This window comes from Pezoporus flaviventris, unplaced genomic scaffold (assembly GCF_033815535.1).
Source record: "Pezoporus flaviventris isolate CSIRO_AGI_PZ_B2104156 unplaced genomic scaffold, CSIRO_AGI_Pfla_v1 ptg000096l, whole genome shotgun sequence".
Classification (NCBI taxonomy): Eukaryota; Metazoa; Chordata; class Aves; order Psittaciformes; family Psittacidae; genus Pezoporus; species Pezoporus flaviventris.
In genome coordinates, this window is record NW_026892644.1 from 157,763 (window position 1) to 179,706 (window position 21,944).

Here is a 21,944-nt window from a genome sequence, read left to right on the forward strand (position 1 = left end):
TAAGTAGTAAAGCAGTATTTATTGGCTGATCAAGCTCAAAGTAAGTAAAGAATGTTTTAGTGAACTCTGTAGATTAAGAAGGGACTTCAGGATCGTATGGCTTGGTGATAGCTGAAATTATTTTCTTCAAAGTGATTTTTGGAGGCCTTTAGTAGCTGCACAGTACAAGGCAAATAAACTATTAGTTGAGGATTCTAACTTGTAGTTACTGGTATAAAATCATAAACAGATTTCAGAGTATATTTTTTATTGGTATAAAATCACAGAGATTTTGGAGTACTCAGTGATACTGCTTCCCTAATGATGCTGTTTAGATAAAGAGGAGATACTCTTTTTTCTTAAGTTGCAGTGCTTGTTGGAGTTGTTTTGTTGCTGAGGACTAGCACTTAAAGGAATATAAAATTGCTTCAGGTGTATTAGTTCATTATCTTGTGGTGGCTTGCTGGAAATGGTGGCTGTGAAAGTAAAAGAAGCAGAATTACCTTATTATTGGTTTATTTCACAGTGAGGATTTCTGTAAGCATGTTGAAAATGAACATAGTGCATAAAGATCACGTGTGTGTTAATTGAGGAAGGAAGGATTAAAATCTGTTCATTAGATTGGTGAATTCCAGGTTTTAAATTTAGAATTGGTTTTAGTCTGTAACTTGAAATATAGCTGCTGATAGAAACATTCAGATGAATGCCTTCAGGAATTATGCACGTGAGCTCGAGCATTTACATTTTGAAAGTGTTTGGTGTGGGATTGCCAAGATTCTCATACAAAATGTTTGGTGCATGGAATGAAAAATTAAAAGCATAATCTTTCTCCCTCACCCACATCTTCCAAATGGATTTTTGTCCTCCAAAAGGATATTTAAGGTGTTGCTGAGAAATGAACAGTAGATTCTTAACCTCCCACCTATCTTGACTAAAAATATGGATTTTACCAAAAAATACTAACTCAGAGAAAGAGGGAAGCATGAGGGAAAGGTGCATATGTTCTAGGCCTGTGAGTAATACACAGTGCTCAACAGAGAGCAGTGTTACATGCAAGGCAGAGAGCAGCATCTTACACAAATAGGTGGGTTACGATGTGATAGTTACTTTCAGAAATAATAAATGGGATGCATGGCCTCCTTATTCAGGTTAAACTTTTTGAAAGTAATTGGAATTTTGCCTGGATGATGCTGCCAGCTTTGGGTCAGGTTAAGGGAGATTTTATTGTGGGTAAAGGAGAGGGGAAAAAAAGAGGAGGTGGAGAGAAGAAAGGGAAAGGGGATGGAGCAGGAGTTACCACTTTCAGATGTGGGTGCAGTCTGGAGTTCTCATCTTCACTGAATATAGAAGGTAACTTAAGACTGTGAGGCTGGATTATATTTTGTATGTCTGTATTAGTACAGCACTGCCTTCTTGTATGTGCTAAGTATTCGTAAACATTTTGTAACAGGTAAAGAGAAAGGAGGAGTGGAAGGAATGCCTTGTTTCATCCAGTTTACTTTGGGGATTTTATTTTTTTTTACTTTTGGGAGGGGGGTGCTGGTGTAATTCAGTGTTTCAGCAGCTCTCTTGAAGGCAGAATGGTTTCACTGTAATCAGCCTTCACCCATGTGCCACATGGCATTACAAACCTCTGCAGGGCCTTGCACCTTGTACGGCAGCATTCAAAGTCTTCTATGCACATGGGTGCTCAGGGCATGGGCAGGCCTGTGATTGTGATACCTTCCCTCAAGCAAATGGAAATAGGCTTGAATTAGGAATTCCTCCTCAAACAGCATCAGTTGCACTCAGCTTGAAACTGGTGCAAGTAATCAGCCCTCCCACCCTCTCCCCCTGCAGTGGCAGTTATTGTGGAGGGCTAATACGTATATATAAATAATAAAGCAACGCTGCCATGCAGTTTTGATTTTGATTTATGGCTGAATGTGTCTGAGAAGAAAAAAAACTAATTTAGAAATATGACTGCGCGTCTTTGTTTCTCAGATAAGATATACTGTAGAACATGTTTCTTCATAGCTACATACGTGTTCATATAGCATGTTTGCTTTTACAATGCATTTGATTTTTGCAAAGATTGGTATTAATTTATTCAGTGTGTTTGCAGCTAGTTAGACTTCTGATTGCAGCCAGAAGACGGGAAGTTGAAATCCCTGTGGCCAGCACAATAGACGTTCATAAGTAGAGTGATCCCAGTAGATATAAAATGGCGGGGTAGATGTTTTCAGTGCACCTATACTTCTGCAGGTCCTGAGTTAATACTGCTGTAAATGGTGTTGTGTAAATCCGTACTTGTTTATTCATTTGACTCCATGCCTCATCCACAATAGGAAGAATTCTGTTGAGTTTGATGGACTTTGGAGCAATCCTCCCCTACTCGCATAGTCACTAACGTAGCGTGTATGCACATTTGTGGAATTGCTAATAAATGTGCCCTGTAACTTCTTGCTAGAGAGCAAACCAATCTGTGATTTTCCTAGGAATGATGCAGAAATACGTCCACAGGTGTTCCAGCCCTCACGTAGAATGTGTTAAATCTGCTAGTGAGCCCAATAATAGTAGGATTTCATTAAAATTTTACTTATGATCTCCAAAATAGCACATAATTCTGTTTAAGATACCTTGATTTATAGGTAGGTATGAAGGAATAAAATGCCTGGAATCAGGCCCTTTGTAGCCTGTCTTTTAAAAAAGATATGCTGTCAAATGTGAGGTCTCATCATTTTGAGTTGCCCTTTGTAAAAAGGTCTTTTTTCACAGAAGATTAGTGTTACCACTTATTTAGTAGTTGTGCACTCTTCCTTCTTGCATACATTTGAAATTTCCTATGCCATACCTCTGGAAACAAAGGATCTGATCCAAAGGCCTCTGAAGGCGATGGGGATTTTTCCATTGACTTCAAATGGGATTTGGATTAAGCATATATACATAATAGTTTGCAATAATGATCTGACTGCTATAGTGGTTTTCAGGGCCTGCCATTAAAACTTCATAAAACTCGCAGAAATTGTGCAGGCATAATACTTCAAAATACATGTCTAAGCATTGATCATGTTCTGCTGGTTTTTCTTTTTCTTCTGAATTTTTTTTTTTTTTTTTTTTTAAAAAGGTGTATGGGGGAGGGCTCTAAAGAGCTTCATCTCACTGATGCTCCAAATCAGTTTTATGAATAAAAAAAGAGTGAATGTGGCTTCCATATTTGGTATGTAATTGACGCATTACCTTATACATTCTTTATTTAAATTAGGGCAGTCTTTTTAGAAGAAGTCTATAGATTTAGAATGGCAATGTACCACTTATTTATTTTTACACACATAAGTTTAAATTAGCCTCAATTGTCTTATCCTGTTATCTGCCAAGGAAAATATTTAACTCTCTCTGAAGTTTTGAAGTGATTTGCTCTTTTCAAACTTGTTAAAACACAAATAGAAAAGTAAATTGCTTTGGATACTGATTGAAGACTTTGAGAAAGGGAAGGAAGAGGAGCTAAAGAAAACTGAATGTATTATTATAATAGCCAATATACCTTTATTAAATATTAATTAACTAATCATTTTCTGTAGCTTTGATTGATTGTGTTTGAATTGCTAACTGATATTTTGCAACAATTTGAATCTGAGGTATACTTAGTATGTTGCCCATGTATTCAAATACCTGCATATAGATTTATTTCCTGTGGTGTTCATTCAGCTCCTGAAATTCTTTTGTCAGTGTAAGGAGACATTTTCGGTAGGAGAAGGCAGCTTCAATTTTAATAATAAAAGTGTTCACATGGTTTTATAACTACAGACACAAATATTTTTAGATAGAGTGTCAAATTAGGAAAAAATAGCATTTTTTGAAACTGGTCTGGATGCTTTTTTTTTTTTTTTTTTTAGGTAATTTAAAAAATAGGAAAGTGAACTGGAAACAGTTGCTCTCAGGAGCTAGAAAACAAGAAGCAGCAGCAAGTCTGTTTATTTTAAAGTTGTGGGGGCAGATGGTGGCACTGAGTAGCTTGGAGAAATATGTGACAGCATTTTTGTGTTTTACAACCATGATAGGCCAAGATGCTTCACCCTGAAGTTGATTCATCAGAGAGATGTCAGTTTAGGGTTCCTGTAAAGGATATAGACATACAAGGGGTAATGGGTTAAAACTTAAACAGGGGAAGTTTAGGTTGGATATAAGAAGGAAATTCTTTCCTCTTAGGGTGGTGAGGCACTGGAATAGGTTGCCCAGGGAGGTTGTGAATGCTCCATCCCCCTCAGTGTTCAAGACCAGGTTGGACGAGGCCTTGGGTGATATGATTTAGCGTAAGGTGTCCCTGCCCATGGCAGGGGGGTTGGAACTAGATGATCTTAAGGTCCTTTCGAACCCTAACGATTCTATGATTCTATGATTAATACTTATTTTTCAACACAAGTTACGTTATTCTTTCTAGTACATTGTTCATGGTAACTGGTCTTGCAGAGTCACAATAGAATAGGTGATAGAAAAGACTTTGTTCAGCCAGAAGATAACGCTGTAGAAGAAATTTGTATTTTCATCTGCAAGATGTATTAACCGTAAAGAAGTTACAAATATCTGTAATGGTTTAGATGGGCTGTTGTTTCAGTTCAGGAAATACTGTGTGTTGGTGAACACAAAACTTTGACATGACTTTTAAATCATTTGCAGTTTTTCAGAATTAGTCTTGCTGTTTATTGTAATTCAGTGTGCAGAAGCGTAGGAAAGCTATTTAATTGCATCTGAGAGATTTTGATCACTGTATTTATTTTGCTGCCCATACACAAAGAGCTCTGGTATATTTACTTCTACTTTTGTGTATATAGCAAGTATTATTTTCAAAAGATTTTGCTCTTTGATAAATATTTGTTTTTCTTTTTTCTGCTTTGATATTTATTCTTCTCTCTGGTTGCAGATTTTTATTATTTTTTTTTCCCTTTCTTTTAAGAAAAAAGAATTCTTACAATATTTTTGTTACCTTTGGCCGATGAGATGCATTGTCTTATTTGCCTATAGGAAAGAAAACAGTACATCCAGACCTGAGTTAGAGGAAAGTCTTCCACAGGTATCAGAGTTTTGTATTATACTCTCAACCAAAGTAACACTAATTTAAAAACCTGACACAGGAAGCCTGAACTCAAACGACTCTTAAAGTGCATTTAAAGAACACTGCATTCTGCATGACCTTATGTACTTACGAAGTTAGCTTTTTCATTCTTACTTTGTCTGATTTAATCCAAGGAGAGTCAGTCTTGCTTTCTTGTTTTAAGAAGCACAACATTAGTATGATTCCTACTCCAGTATGCATATATGAATGACGGGGTGCATGGGAAGGAATTGATCACATTATCCCCAAATGAATGGAAACTTACAGGCCCAAAGGGCATGCACATATAAATTTTGCTGCAGGAGCTCATTGTGCGGTTTGGGTTTGTTTTTAATGCAGTGTGAAATACAGGGAGTTTTTGGTTGCTTAGTTATTATGTGAATAATCATTTACATTTTAAAATCTATTAGTAACTGCTTTTAAAAAATAGTTTTTCGACTCAGTCTGTTATGAAGGTAGTTACCAGTTTTTAATTGAAGGTTATACATTTCCTATTCTATAATTAATATAGGAGGAATTAACATGATCACATGGAAATTTTGTTTCTTAAATGGAGATTTACATTGATGGATTGAAGGTTTAAGGTGCAGATTTACATTTAAATTACGTATTACATGACATTTACATTTTAAATGATACTAAAACAATTATTTCTACTGTCTCCTCTGTGCCTTCTGAATCTCTGTATAACATTATTTTATTTAAAGTATAACACACTCTATGTATATTTCACATGTGATCAGAGTATTTTTTCCTATGGATGCACTCCTATTTGACATAAATAAAAATGAAGCTGAACATGTAATATTCACGTTTAAGATGCTGTTTAGTATTTTATTTAGAGTGGCAGTTACTTACTCCTCTGTAACACAAAATGCTCTCACAGGGTGCTGTTTAACAGGGTAAAAGTGGTATCTATCAGATACTTGGGGTTTTTTTGCCCTAAAATGCTTTCAGGAGTCAGAACTCACAGTGTTACTTAAGGCAAACAGCTAAGGAATAGCACTTGGCTGCATATTCAGCCAGCTGGCAACAAGGTGGTCTAGAGTTTGTAGAAGTGGAGAACTGATTTGGGAGAGAAAAGCAAACTGAAGAGTATTTGTACCTGTTGTACAGAGAAGGCCAGTTTGGAAGTCAGGAGCGACAGCAAAGTAATTGTAACTTGATGATGATGCTTTCATGCTTATGGAAAGTACTGTATATACATACATGTATTATTTGCTGCTGAATATTTCTTCAGTCCACATCTTGCAATCAGTTTTAGCAAGTTCGAAGGAACTTTAAAGTATGAGCATAATTCTCTTCCCAAAATAGATTTCTTTACACTGTCAGTTGGATGTGGCTGATTTGTGCCCATATAAGGTTCTGGGTTGGACGCTAAAGCACTAAAATTCCATTATTATTAAAATAATTGCTTTAAGCCTTTTAACATCCGATGCCTGCCCAGCTGAATACATGAAAGGGTAAACACCCGCTTGGTGGTGGATTGAACTTGACATGGAAAACCGGGGGGGGGGTGGGGTGGGGTGGGGTGTGTGTGTGGCTGAGCCACTATCAAATCCCTGCATTTTGTAACTTTTCTTGTCATCTGTGTGTTCCTCCTGAGATACATTCTAACCTAAAATGAAGATTAGTTCAAGTTTCAGCAGGAAGAGCTAATAAGCTTTCCCAAAGATCAGCCTGTGAAAAAAACAGGCCTTAACTGTGTATCTTGGTTTTAAAGTAGCAAATAGTGGAAGAACAAATGGAAAAGTCTTACAACTCTATCAACATCAAGCGATCAAGCTGAAAAATTACTTTTCCAGCTCACTGTACTCATACAGGCTTTGTTACAGCTCTGTATGAGTATTTTTGAAAAATGCTTATAATGAAAAGGTTTATCTGGGCAATCAGTGCCTGTGTTTCACTTTGCTGTCTAGTGGGTATTACTTCTAATAGCAGTTAAAGAAAGTAAACCATTCTTTACAAAAATTTCACCTCTGCAGAAGACTAGTTCAAGGCCTACACAGAGTTTAAGAACCATTCAGACCACTTCAGATAGCACTCAGCTTTTTTCTGTCCATTATGTACTTTTATGTACAGCTACTGCTGTAGAGACCACTGGGAGAAATATTGGGTACAAAGAATAGTTTTTATTGTGACATCTGCAGTCTCAAGAGTTTATTTAGTCACTCTTCTATCTTTTAATATAATATCCTTTAATTTGTCAAATATGCAACTTAGACACGCTATTGTCCAGAAATTGGGCCTTGATGAAGTATATATATGTGGGAGTCAGGGTGCCCATGTCTGGAAAAGTGAGAAGTTGAGGGATTCTTTTATGCTGAGCCGCAGGTGTAACAGTAAGAGCCTCTTCAAGTTTCCTCCCTTTTGAGTTTTGAGTTTTCCTCAACACCTCCCTGTGTAACCTGGTGATAACTCTGATGTTGCCTGTGAGATTTCTTCAGTAAGAAACTGTTGATGTTTGAATAAACCATGCACATCGTATGTGTGGAGAACACTGAGCTGAGAAGGGAGAAGTCAGAAACTGTTTTGAAATGCAGTGCCTGCAGAATTTGAGGGATTAAATACTGTTTTGCACAAGGCAGCATCTCATAGTCTAGGTCTGTGATGTACCTGCCATTCTAGTCTTTGACTTTCTTTGAATGGAGACTTTCATTCTTACCTCAAGGAGGTGATTCTCCTGCCTTCCCAAATTCAGTAGTATTCTCTACCAAAGTGGAAGGTGATGTGCTCCCTGCTTACTTGCCACGAGGTATCTTTCATCACCACCCTCTTGTAAATGTATCAGTCTGTTTTATGCCCCAATAGGAATATGCTGTGAAATTGCCTGGTCTTCCAGTTTGGGATTCTGCTGTCCAAATAATTAAAATCCAGTTTATTGACAGCATTTTAAGATTGTATGGGGAAGTTAATTAGATCATTGACTGAAAAAAAAACCCAAAAAACAACAAAACAACCACAAACCCAAAACCAAACCAAACCAAAAGCCCCAAACATTTACAGGATACGAAACAACTAAAACTTTAGAAATCTTAACCTTTTATGTGCTCCCTGCAGAATAGAAAATTGGGAGAGAACTTCTGAAAATAAAGGCATTGACATATTTTGAATCTTCTGTTTGCTGTTGGTTTTGTTTTGTTTTGTTGTTTTTTTTTCTCTCTCTGGCAATTCTTTCTATACTACTGCTGGCCTGAATGAAATTGAGTTTAGGATTGATTTCTTTTTAGAGCAGCCTGTCCTCTGTACTGAGTTTAGTTTCTAGAAGACAGGCAAGTGTGCCTGGTTCATGCAGCACTTGCATTGTGTAGCAAATCACAGTCAGCTCAAGCGAGCAGGCTTTCTCAGTCACCCTGTCTATAATTTTCACTCGCATCAAGGGCACAGCTACACTGGAGAGTGCCCCAGACACACACGTGATGCTCAGAGCTGGGAAGCTGACAAGGGTTTTACTGAGCTCAGAGAGCCACGCTGGTTCCACCATGTGGACAGCTTCAAGCCAGCTAAAGTTGTGCTGCTTCAGTTGCTGAGAAGGCCAACTGCGTTTTAATGAATACTGTAAAAACTGTGGGTTTTTTTTTTTTTTTTGTTATTTTCATCGTCCACCCCCCCACCCCCATGCTCCCCACTGCCCCATTTTTAGTAAGTGTGCCTGTGGCAATCACATTCTGCAGATGCTTATGCATAGGACTTTTGTACCTGCTGGTAGTCCCAGACTGTTGCTTCCATATCCTCCCTCCTCTCCTCTCATCTGCAGCTGGTAAAGGCTGTGTGAAAAACAGTGCTTTGAACCAAAAGTGAAAATACAGAAGACCTAAAGTGAGAGTTTTCTGAAATGTTTCCTAGTAATACTCTGCCTAATTTGAGAGCCTTATAGCCTGATTATTAATGGCGCTGAAAATCTTCACATGAGTGCTGCTGGGCCCCAAGTATGTTCTAGTGCTTGCATTTAGGTGTCAATTGGCTTGTGAGTGCTTTTGATAACCAGTCTTCTTATATTCTCATTACCTGCAGTGTGAGAAGAGTTCCAGTCCAAGCTGTGTGTAGGTGTCCTGAACACCAAGGTGTGTAAGCTAGCCAGCTAGACAGTTTCCATCTTCAGTTTAGAGTATCAGTTGAAGTCAACTGGGAGAAGTTTGTGCAATAAACCTGAAAAGAAAAAGGGACAAATGTTCTAGCTTGGATGGTGAATTTGGGCAGGGTTTGTAACTAGTACCTGTCTTTGGCTGATGCTCTGCTGAGAGAGGAAGATAAAACGAGGCATTCCCCTTTACTTCTGCTCAGTAAATGGTATGCTCAAAAAGATCAGCAAGTTTCAGCAAACTGAAGCAAAAGACCTGGTATCATATTATGTCTTAGATGAACTGATGTGTTTTGAATGTACTTTTTGAGAAACAGAGGAGTAGATTGCTCTGGGAGTTCATTGTTGGAGAGAATGAGATCTGCAAGTACATTAGAAATCTTCATTAGAAAGAAAATCAATAGCAAAACAATGTTTCAACTTATAATCTCAGTAATTTGCATCTAAAAATCTAATTCTTCTCAGAGGTGAAGACTTTTCTGTTGGTTTTTTATTGAAAGATAGTATTTGAATAGTAAGTCAGTGTTGGGAAGACTTTTGGTTTGTTTCTTTAAGAAGTCCTTCCAGTAACTCCCAAAACTCTTCACAGCTATTTCCTTTGTGTCTTTTTTTTTTTAAAGAAAAAAAAAAAAAGGGAGTAGGAGATTTTTGCAAGATACATTTTAATTTTACTTTGTATTCAGTAAAAGTTTCCTCTTTAATATGGAAAGTACACATTACTGACTGCCTTTAACTGGAAGCCAATTTTTATGTTAAACATATGTATTATGAATAAATTGCTATTATTGCATATTCTTACTGTGGATGCACTGCTGCAAATAATGTGGTGACTTGAACCTCTGTAGGAGTTTTGCTGAGAGTAATACCGTGAGGCATTAAACCTTGCTCTAAAAATATCTGGGGCACTGTAAACCAGTAATGACATAAGATTTCTCTTTTTTTGAGAGACAGAGGGGAAAAAAAAATAAAGACAGCTGGGTGAAACATGTCTTTCTGGTGATATAAGAGTTCAAATTTTATTTTGTCTAGCAATCAAGGCGCATTTTTTTCTTTTTAGGAAATAAAAATGCATCATTTTGACTTCTATCTTGAAAAAGGAGAAGCCCTAAGTTGACATATTCCACACAATTCCATTTTTCATGAGAACTTTAATTTTGTATTTGCATGTCATAATTTACATTTAAATTCTAATGTTGAAATCAATTGTCTCTGTAAATTATCCATTAAAAATGAGAAAAAGACCCCTTTCTGTTCATACACGTAAAGTAGGGAATGTGACTTCATAGCTGCTTCTGGTGAGAGAAAAAGCATGATAGCTTCTATAACTGCAGCATCAAACCCTGAGTAGCTGTCTCTGTAATAGTATTGCGATGGTGCAAACATTGCCATCGCTGTACTTTTTAGCAGGCTTCTGTTGTGTCAAAAGGTGAGAGAGGTTGCTATAAATAACTGTGATGGATTGTGTTGTAGCTAGTGATTCTTTTGGAGTTGCTACAGGAGTCTGTATGCTTTGGTTGGCTTTTTTTTCCCCCCTCTTAAATAGCATGCAATGCTACACCATTTAGTATACCTTTATTTAATTTGTCTCATCTGTGACACAGTCTCTTTAAAGAGCTCAGGCTTTAGATTAAAATACAGTTCTCAGGCAGAAAGAAACTGCAGTAAAAGTAGTTGTACTACTAGTTCATCCCATGATTAATAGCAAGACTTGCTTAGAAGTTAGTCTTTGATTTCCTCTGTTTAATTGTAGCCGTAAGTGAAATGGGGTTTTGATTTATAGAAAATGCAAAATTGGGTACAGAAAGTTTTAAATTACAGCAACAGTAAAAAATTTCCCACAATAATCATCCCATATTGTTTCAATTCAAAAGAGCCAAGCCTTGATTTGTGTGGGAAAGAACTCATAGCAGCCAAGTTCCACATTTGAAACTGGGGAGAGGGGAGGATCAATTACCATCTTTTGAGGGTATAAAAATATGCCTGAACTTCACTGTGTAACACTTTCATCATACAGTCCCTCTCTGGAAGGGTGCTTGCTAATTAATTAATTTAGAATAGCTATTTTCTGACATGAATACTGTGTAAAAGTAGAAAAATTGTGTTAGGACATACAACAACATTGGCAAAAAAGAAAAAAAAGAATAGCAGACGCTTTAGGAAAAGCAATGGCTTGTAATCATGAGTGAAAATGAATCTTCTGTTTTAATATAATATTTTCAGTGTACAGAACGGTTCAGTATGCTGTTAAGTTTTAATAACTGCACTTTAATAGTAACTTTACTGACAGTAATTTAATTCTTAAACTACTCTGGAAATTCTGCATGGCTGATCTTGCTTTTGCTTCACCATGTTTATGTTGACTATTTCTTTCATGAGACCACAATCACTATGTGTGTTTACAGCCCCAATCCTAGAAGTTGATATTCTAGGTAGTTAAAATATGTTCTGTATCACTGAAGCTGTTTTGAGGAAATAACTTTGCTTTAACAGGGCAAGACCAAATTCTGCTCTATTTACAGGGGTAAATTCTGAAAACCACTATTCTGACCCATGGAGGTTTACATCTGTGTTCCTGAGAATATGAGTTCTGGAGCTTCATAGTTCATATTTGCTTTTTTTTTGTGTACCAAAATGCAGTCAAAAATTATTTTGAAAATAATAATGCAGTTGTTACTCTCTTGGCCAACTTGCAGATTTTTAAAATCCTGCTTCACAGTCTCTCCTCACATACAGTTTTTATTTCGAGCATACTGAGCTTACAGTTTGAATATAAAATGCTGCTTCTATTCCATTTGATTTGGCATGGCCAAAATTTAAAATCTAAACATGAAGTGTAGCATTGATCCATTTATAAGCACTTACAAATTGTACTGCACTTTCTGGATAATTTATTGTAGTAGCATTTTAAAGTCAGGTAAGCTCTGCTTTTGTGCTGTCAGTTGTGCTGTCAGTCTGACAGTTTAATCAAGATACAAATTTAGAAACAAATCAGCACTGTCTTTTATATAGTGCCTCTAAGTCCATGGTAATTGGTACCAGACTTTGGTAAAAGGAAAGGATCGCCGTTTCATGCTACGAATACCAGTGAGTGTTGCTCCACAGCTGCATCATAAGAAGAGAAGATGCAAGAAAAATTAAAGGGTCCCCACATGCATTTTTCTGTAGTATACCTTTTCCAGAGTACGAGGTTGATGGAAAATTCCCTCAAATACAGTGTGTTAGCTTACTGTAAGTAGTGTCATGTGTTCTGCATGCTTTAACTCTTACCTTTAGATTGCAGTAGTTTTTAAGCCCACTTTCTTTAACTTTGTAGTTTTGAAATATTTTTAAAAACCTAAAAAACCTAATAAAATCAGAGCAGGGATGGTGGAATACAAGTGCTTCTGGTGCGATTGGATCATACTGATGTAAACTGGCTCCCTTTGGATTCTCTACAAAGGCCTGTTTTGGGTAGTTTTGTCCTGTCAGAACTTACCTTACAACGTGAGCTGCAGTGCAGGTTCCGTTCCTGCTCTCTCCACGTTTCAAGGATTCATGCTCAGCTAGAGCATATATGAGCTATAGACTGAGACTGTATGCTCTGGCAGCACAGATGGAGTATTCTGTCATTAGGACTGTTTGTTGCCTGTTGGAACACACAGCATATTTCTACCGTGGCATCAACAGTTTCTAAGAACTGAGGTCAAAATAAACAGGTTGCAGTTGGATACAGGAACGGTCTGGGAAACAATTTAAAATTCCCTTCTTAGGCATAAGCATATTCCTAGATACGTGGATAAAAAGACATTTTTATAGCAAGGGCTCATGTTAATTTATGCTAGCATATACAGATTAGCATACATTTGCAGGGGAACAGTCAGTAAATTTTCCATGCATATTGGCACATGTATGCGAAATGGACCTTGTTTTAAATAAATAAGCAAATTTAAGCACAGTAATCTTGCACTGCTTCTCCCAGTGTTTGTAATACTTTAGCAAAGCAAAAGTGATGCACGTTAAAAAAACCCACGTATTTTAATTAGGCTTCGGTCTTCTCTGCAAGTGTGGATGTCACTAATTGCACTGGTGCACGTGGTCCCTTTGAAGTCGACAGGACTCTTTGCAGGAGTAAAGCTCCAGTGCTGACAGACAAGCTCTGGCAAACCTCCTTGAAGTGGTTTAAATTGCTACTGCCCCAGACTCCCTGCTCCGCCCTTTTACTGGGGATTAGTGCTTCCTCAGCGGAATTTGCAGAAGCGAACGTGCTCACACCTTAGCTGCTTTGTTGCAAAACCCACAGGTTCAGCTCAAACCCTTCAAAATGTATCGCTTTCTGCTAAGCTGCTGGAGGGTGCTTCAGGTCTGTGTTTGCTGATTCAGTATGGAGAGCTGTAATCTCCAGCAGCTAGGTGGAGCAGACCGCTGGGAAAAGGGACTTCTGTGTGTGACAGCAAGATTCACCCAAGCTCAAGTATCAGTGCCCCTTCCGTAATGGTAAGTATTTACAGAGTCAGCCCCTATATAGACTCAAATTCCATGTGAAATCCTGGCCCCAAAGAGGTGAGCAGAGTTTTAGCCAGGCATATCAGTGAAACTGGGGGTTAATTTGTAGTGTTTAAAAAGCCATCAATTTTTACATAATAGGACAAGTACTTGTGGTGATTTTGGCTTGAATAGAGATGTAAATATGTTTGCTTCCTGGCAGAATCAGCAACAGTCACTTTGAAAGGTTTACTCATATCTACCTAGTCACAGTTCATTTATAGCTAATGTAACTATCTCCTGTTTACTGAACTGCAAACATGTAAGTGCACAGCAAACTGCTAGAAGTTAGAAAATGTTCTTATGGTTTTGTTTCTTTTTGGTGGGCGAGTTAAATGTAACTCAAGTTTCAGCGGTTAAAATAAAAAAATAGGTCATTTTTTCCTTTTCAGAAATGAAACATTACTGAGCTGTATGGCATGCATAATGGTAAATAGCTAATATGGGTATGTGTAGTGTCAGTAGTGAAAAGAGGTGTCATGAGAACTAAGAGATTTTTTTAAGACTAATATGGAAAGATGTGTTTAATTCTTTAAAAGAAAGAGTAAAAAAGAACGCCTCCCCAAACTCTTTGTGGCTGCCACTTTACAGCGATTGCTGTTCTTACCTTCCATGTCACGAGGAGTTCAGTGGTCCATATTGCAACCAGGGTAATAATATTATCATCCCTTTTTACCTTCTGTATGCTCCTACTACCACAGTGACAGGGAGAGAGCTCTCCTAGAAACCTTTTTGATGGTCTGAATTTTCTGTCTTCACCAAGTTTGTTATGTTCTTGTTGCTCTTCTCTGTATACCCCAAAGACAGTATGTATGTTAACAGCATTTTTTTCCATTCTTTACAATGACAAATCTTGTACATCCTTCATCCTAATCTACCATCTCTTTCCCACTCACAGCTTCTGAGTCTCAGGCTCTTCACTGTCTGTGAATGCAGCTGGGAACACTCCTCCCACCCCCCCTTCTTTTCAGTTGGCTCTTGGAGCCCACTGCAGATGGTCTGTACCTCATGCATAATAACGATTGCTTTTTTTCTTCTCAGGCAGGTTTCTGTGCCTGTAAGAGGCAGACACTCTGGCAAGCTTAGACCTGTGTTTTTATATTTTTTTCTAAGTGAGCCTTGGGGGACTTGTTTGCCATAGTTTAGAACCCCTTAATAGCTTATGTAGCTCAGTAATATCTTGGTGCCAGACATAGGAACCGGATTTGTCCACTTAATCTTTTGCTCAGGGAAAATTGTATATGTTAGGAAAATGAAGTTAGAGCACAGCTGGACAAGAAAAAGGAATTAAGTGAAAGCACTCCAGGAACTGATGAAAATCAGTTGCTTTAGGAAGGTGGTCTTCTAGTAAAAGTATAGCAGGTTTGTGCTAAATTCATTTTAGAAGTGCTCTGGGGTGGCCTCATGAAACTTGTATATTCCTTACTACTCCTAGTAAGTTGGTTTTGGTTATTGTTTTTTTTTTCAATGAGTTCACTCTGCACTATTTTTAGACTTGCATAATAAAATCTGTGTACCAAAATGTGCCCAGGACCTCATGTAAGAGCCAAATGAGCATTTTCAATGTCAGATGGTTGAAGTTCTAGGTTGCTCAACATTGTTGCTTCCCAGTTCCTTCATATATTACTGTATTTCTGTTGTTACACTGTGTTATAGTAGTCTTAAAAACAGGTACATATGTGAAGATACATTTCAGGGGTCTTGCTGTGCATGTGCTTTGATTTCTCTGTTTTGTGTGGAAGCTGCCTGCCTGCACAGGGCTGTTCTTGATCTCAGCAGTATGCTTTGGGAGCTGAAAATGTAGAACATATGCAGGAGGAAAAAAAATTTAAATACATTTATACCAGCATCTGATTTGACCCCCATAAGAAAGGAAATATCAAGGTCAGTTATAGGGCTGTATTTTTTAAAAGATCAGGGAAAAATGTCCTGAGCTAAGTTGGATTTTGTTCATGATGAGGACTTTTGTTCCTTCTCTGTTCTGAATGTTGATAATATAGGAGAGTTGCTCATTAGTAACAATTACAGTCCAGAATCAACTCCTGGATTTCAGAGTATTTGCTAAAATACTTTGGGGTTCAAGTGCCTGAAACTGTTGGCTCTTAGAGGAAAAACTAAGAGGTACCCTTTTATGAAGGGCATGAAGGGTGTCAGAGTAAGGGCTCTTAGGAATGAACAGAGCAAATAAAACCTTGTGAGAAGAGAGTAACTCCAGAAAACAAGCCAGTTAGGCAGCAAAGATCAACAGCAAAGAACGATCATGGAATCATTCTTCAGGTTGGAAGAGACCTCAGGAGGTCTCTACTCCAAGCGCCTGCTCAAAGCACGGTCAGCTGTGAGGTCGGACCAGGTTGCTCAGGGTTTCATCTGGTTGGGTCATGAAAGCCTCCAGGACTCACCACAGTCTTCTCCAGGCTGAGCAAGCTCAGTTCCCTCATTCTCTTCTCTGAGGACTAATGCTCCTCCCCCCTGACCATCTTAGGGGTTCTCCTCCTTAACCTATCTACATTGCAATAGTGCTGAGCAACCTGATGTGTGACACAGGAGGCTTATCTGGATGTTTCTGGGCCTGTCACAGGCAAGTCCACTTGATAGTTGCAGCCAAGACCAGCTTGGTGGCTGGTTGTGAGACGTACTGCTCCCTCCAAGCTGATCTAAGGTGTATGGATATTTTGCTGACTACCAGCTAGAAGCAGTGCCAGGAGCTGATACTGTTGGCTAGCCTAGCATTGGCCTTCACAGCAGATTCCTGGGTTAATAGTGTGGCATTACTAATTTCAAGTATTAATTTAGAAAAATATTAGCTTGGATTCAAGCTAATAGTTGAAATGCTATAAGATGTTAAAACAACGCAGAATTTCTTTTATTTTGCTGAGTATTCTTTTCAGCTGCTGAGATAGACATTTTAAGCATGGAGCATGAAGGTTAGAGATATACTTAGTCTTAAAAAATTTTAAGTGTCATGTAATTGTATAATTGCAGGAGCCAAGGCTTTAAGAACAGTGCTGAGTATCATGAAGTTTGTGATTTGATTTTAAAATCAAACAACATTGATAAGATCAAGAGTCTGTTGCTTTTGTAAAGGGAATGTTCATGTAACAGAGGTTTTTTCAAATAGTGAACCGTGTCTATAACGTTCCAAAATGATAGCTGCTATTGTGTGCTCATCTGCTTGGCACAGTAATTAAAGTATATATTAATGCTTCAAGACATGTATTTAGACGTATGGATTGAAATTAGATATGCTTGTGGAGTACAGCAGCATATATGTTGCTATAGGAAATGCTGTGTTTGTGCATTCTTCATAGGTGCAGCTAAATTTAATGTAATATACTAAATCTTATTACATATAAGATTGCACTCAATTTTATTAAATATATGTGGGGTTTTATTCACGTATTTAACCTGTCTGGAACAAGCATTTTTAAAGGTAAACCTTGCACTGTAATAATCACTAAAGAGTAAATTGTTAAGATACTCAAATAGTGCTCAGGGGTCTTCGAGCTGTCCAGAAGCATCAGTGTGAGCAGGGCAACAAGAATTCCTGTCTCTGGAAGATTTGAATCATCTGAGATGCCTAGTTTCCATGTATACCCTGCAGATAGGGATGAGGCTTTCGCAGCACACCAGACTTCGCCCTTCTCTTGCAGAACGGATTTTTACTGAGAGGTGATGAGCTTTGGGGGGGAGGCCTTCTATAGTTGAAACCATGCTAATTCTTCAGCCATTAATTAGTTTTAACTTGGATGTAAGTTTGCGATGTTGATTCCACCTCTAGCTTCCTGAACGTTGCAGCGTGCCGTTAGGAAACCTCCAGTGTAAATTTACAGGCTATGCAGTTGCAAAGTGAGGTGCTGCCACTGTCTATGAAATTTTGTACTAGAAAACCTTTCTAATAAATAATCTGCCAGATGTTTGAGAAACCATCAATGTTGCTCCTATACTGGACAATTCATCAGATCAGGTTTACTCTGTTATTTTACAGACTACGTGACTTGTAAGTCAAAAAGCAGGTGTCTGTCCTTTTCATGTCGCTGAAATGCATGCAGCGTACAGTTCAAAACAATGCTGCTCTCCTGCTTTACAATGCAGATAACTTCTTTTATTTTACAGTTTGTCTCACTGTATAGAAAGCAGTTGGCTATATATGTGCACACTGCTCGATCTGTTGCTTTTTCCTTGTGGTACAGTACAGTCTCCTGACAAGGAATGTTGTTCTGTGCACTGCAATCATGAATCTAATGGATTAAAGATAGAGAAGTATCTAGTGGTGTGTTGATGAAAAGGACGCAGAAAGAGTAAAATCATTGTATTGGGAATTGTTTGAGAATTGCTGCCCTTTTGAAGTTAAAATGTACGCACTAAAAATCTCTTGTTCTTCCCTGCCTACACTTTGACATAGGACCTGATTTTTAGAAATGGATGTTTCTGTAAAACTTCAATTTTTTTTTTTTTTTTTTTTTGTTTTGACTTGCACTTCAGTACATACCTCTTTGTATGTTTGAGATCTAAATGCAGTTGTTTAGGCATCCTTTCTTTTACAGCTAGTATTGATGATCCTGTCCAAGAGTTACAAAAGCAGAAAAAAAGAAAGCCCTCACAGACATTTGCTGCTTCAGTTGATGCATATTTGCATGTTTCTGCATGCTGAAAGTTGTTTTTTGTTTTGTTTTTTTTATTTTTTTTTTCAGTGTATCAATCAGCCTGGATGTAGTCTCCCTGTTAAGGAGTGTGAAAGTTACAAGAGAAGAATTAGAATTTGACACTGAAAAAGCTCTTCCTCATCTGAACCATCGTTCAAAGCACAGAATGAAAGGAGACGAACAGGTTTTCTATCATGCTGTCTGCAGGACTCCTAGAAGTTTCTTCTGAAACTTGGGGTAAGATTAAAAACAGGAACAAACAGCTTAGTTGTAAAGTAGGAGTTGACATGAAGCTTAAAGGTATAAAAGATACTGTTTGTGCATTGACCTCTATGCTGTAATGTCTATAAGAGCAATACCATATAAGAAAATCTCTATGCAACATTTGTTCAAATAATGAAAACAGAAACAACAATAAATATATATATACAGACAAAGCAATATTTCAAAATTCAAAAATGGAAGCATATGTTATGTTTTCTTTATTCTTTTGATAATATATGTCAACATACAGAAATGTTTAATTATGAAAAATAAGTTGAAAGTATAAATTGCTGACTAGTACAATCGCTTTTGTCTTACTTATCTCCTGAGAAATAGCTGAAATATTTGTGCTATGCATAGTTAATGTCATTGCCTTGTTCTTGGTTGTTTTGTTTTGTATTCAGTAGTGGTACCTGTTATCTTCCATTTAGTGAATTAATTTTTTCCATTTTATTTTCTGATTGCTGTATCAATTTAGTACAGGTGGCTGGGGTGTCATCAGGGTACCTTCTCTGTGTCTGTAGTCATAGCATTGCATGTAAACAGCATTTTCTGAGGGATATTGGTACTTTCTCATATACATGAAATATTTCTCTCCTGTTTCTTTTCAGGTTTTATATACAGCTAATATTCATGCCAAAGACCTTGTTGCCTAAATGTGTATTTGGTACAGTTCTTAGTATTACAGGCATTTACATTCATGGCAATACGAAATGCTTCTTAAATAATGGAGTGCTCACTTTATAGCCTTAGGAATTTGTCCAGGGCATACAAACAATCTATTTTTCATTTGTTTATAGTCAGACAAGTTTATAATTAAGACAGTAATGGGCATAAGAATTCTTGCAGCCTTTGCAGCTCATCTTTCTTTGTAACATCAAAGAGAATATTTGTGGTAGAAGACGTAGCAGTCGGTTATAAGTGTGGGAGAATCAATAGCATGCAGATTTTTTTTGTCTTTTTTTAAAAACCTGGTTATCCCCTATCCTCCTGTTGGCTGTGTATCTGCCGTAACAGAAAAACATGCATGCATACTTCTTTTTGTTATCATCCCAAATGCTGTAGATAAAAATGATAGTTATACACTGGTACCACTTTCTGTACACACCCCAACCGCCAGAGAGATTAATGAAAACGTGCAAGCACTTATACAACCGTTATATCAGTGCCTTATTTCTACAAATGGCTAGTGTAAATTACCCTTTTGCTGATGAATCCATTGCATCTATAGCCTGCATGGTCCAACTATAGGTTAAATCAAGATCCTGTTAAAGCTAAACAGGAATTCTTGAATAGACATTATTACTCTGGTTTGCATTGGAAGTATATATGTGGACACATATGTTTGTTCATGCAGACAAGTGTATAAATGGATAAAGTGGGATTTATTGTGTTGGAGGACAAAGTACTATGTGTGATGGACCTTTAAACTTAAAGGGTTATGCCTCTTCTGTGTCAGTTCTGAGTTGTGATCAGCTGAAATAGCAGTCGTGGAGGGTCACTGGTGTGTAAAAGCAACACAATTTCTCTAAGGGCCCTTTGAGTCTGTGATTTCATTCCTCTCACAGCTTGGTCCAAACCAGCATGTTTGTTGGCTATGAAGCCCATTTATCTACGTAACAACTAGGGACATTTGTTTGGGGCTGTGTGTATCTGCTGGAAATTTGTGCATTTCAAGGCCTTAAAAGAATTACATAGAGTAATGACTTCCACTGATAAAATATTACCGGCTTTCTGATTCTTGTCTTGGTTTATGTCTTTAATTATGTGCCAGTGGTGTTATAAAGCTGAGATTTGGGTGTGCCTATATTTTACACTGAATTTAAAATGTAAATATCTCACCATAAGAATCTTTATAAAAAAAATGAAGATGCAGGAAAAATCAGTCTGGTTAAAAGACTGTTGTTCTTATTAAGAAAATAGTTGTTATTGCTACCTCTCATAGCATCATAGAATGGTTTGGGTTGGAAGGGACCTTAAAATCATCTAGTTCCAGCCCCCCTGACATGGGCTGGGACACCTCACCATAGACCGTATTGCCCAAGGCTCTGTCCAGCCTGGCCTTGAACACATCCAGGGATGGATCATTCACAACTTCCTTGGGCAACCTGTTCCAGTGCCTCACCTTCCTCACACTAAAGAACTTCTTCCTTGTAAGTAACCTGAACTTCTCCTATTTAAATTTAAGCCCATTTCCCCTTGTACTATCACTGCAGTCCCTGATGAAGAGTCCCTCTTCCGTCCTTATAGACCCCCTTTAGGTAGTGGAAGGCTGCTATGAGGTAGGTCTCCACGCAGCTTCTCTTCTGCCGGCTGAAGAGCCCCAGCGTTCTCAGCCTGTCTTGTATACATAAGTTTAGTAATAAATCTACCTCTTTAGGGCTAGGCCACAGAATAAATTGCTAAGACTAAATAAAAATCTTCTAAAACTTGATCCTTATGAATTTTTAAACAAGTATTCTATTCCAAGAACTCTAATGTATTAAGGTTTAAGTTTTTGCAGGTTGAAGTTAAGTTTTTTGGGGAAGAAACCTAGGTAACAGTAAAATCAGGTAATGCCCAATGATATTGTCAGAAATAGTTAATTAAAGTACTTTTTTAGTAAAAACATCTTCAATGAATACAATAAGTACTAGCCTTTCTTTTTGTTGCTATATTGTTCCACGATTTTCCCAGCAATAATGTAGTTCATCTTGGAAAAACTAACCTTTGTGTCTTGCACTAATACTCAATACTCTTCTTACTATTCTCTCATTCTGTTGGTTCTCACTTATGTATTCATAGAAGCATTTTTTAGAACGTAGCCTTGCATCAAGAATTACTCTAATAAAAAGAAGTTTTTTCTTTTCACTATCAGAAGAATGGCCTAGTTATTAGAAACTGTTAAATACATAAAAGCAGAAAATCAAAATTAAACCTTATCAGTGAAGTTTTGCTGAAAATGTTGACATTGTAGGAAATAGTCATCGTATACTCCAGATACATTTTCAGCGCTGAATTTTGAGGATTCTTGGTGTTGAAGCTTTGTATTTTTATTTACACCAGCAGCCTAATCACTACAGTGCAGAAGAGCATTAGCAACATGTGGCTATTCTTGGCAGATACCACAATGGAAATCAAATCACTTGGTTGCTTAATAGTGTTTTGTACCTGTATATGCGATGGATGGCAAAGCATCCTTAAGGATGCTTCCAACTAGTGGAAGCAGAGCTGTATAACTCAGAAACATAGAATCATTCTTGTATTTTGGGACCTAAAGTTCTTTCACCATGGACACATATATTATTTCTAAATTAGACACATTAGTGTTTCAGCTTATTCCTGTTGAAGCAGGTCTTGAAATAGCAGAGTGGCAGATTGCCTG

The 21,944-nt window shown here is 37.6% G+C and overlaps 1 long non-coding RNA gene across 1 annotated transcript in view; it reads left to right on the forward strand.

Moving 5' to 3' along the window:
- The window catches only part of LOC133281178 (uncharacterized), a 90,749-nt gene that overhangs the window by 2,453 nt on the left and 66,352 nt on the right, over positions 1–21,944 (forward strand). Inside the window, exon 3 of the long non-coding RNA XR_009747411.1 lies at positions 18,365–18,553. This is a non-coding gene — a long non-coding RNA (uncharacterized LOC133281178). The remainder of the gene's footprint in view (positions 1–18,364; positions 18,554–21,944) is intronic.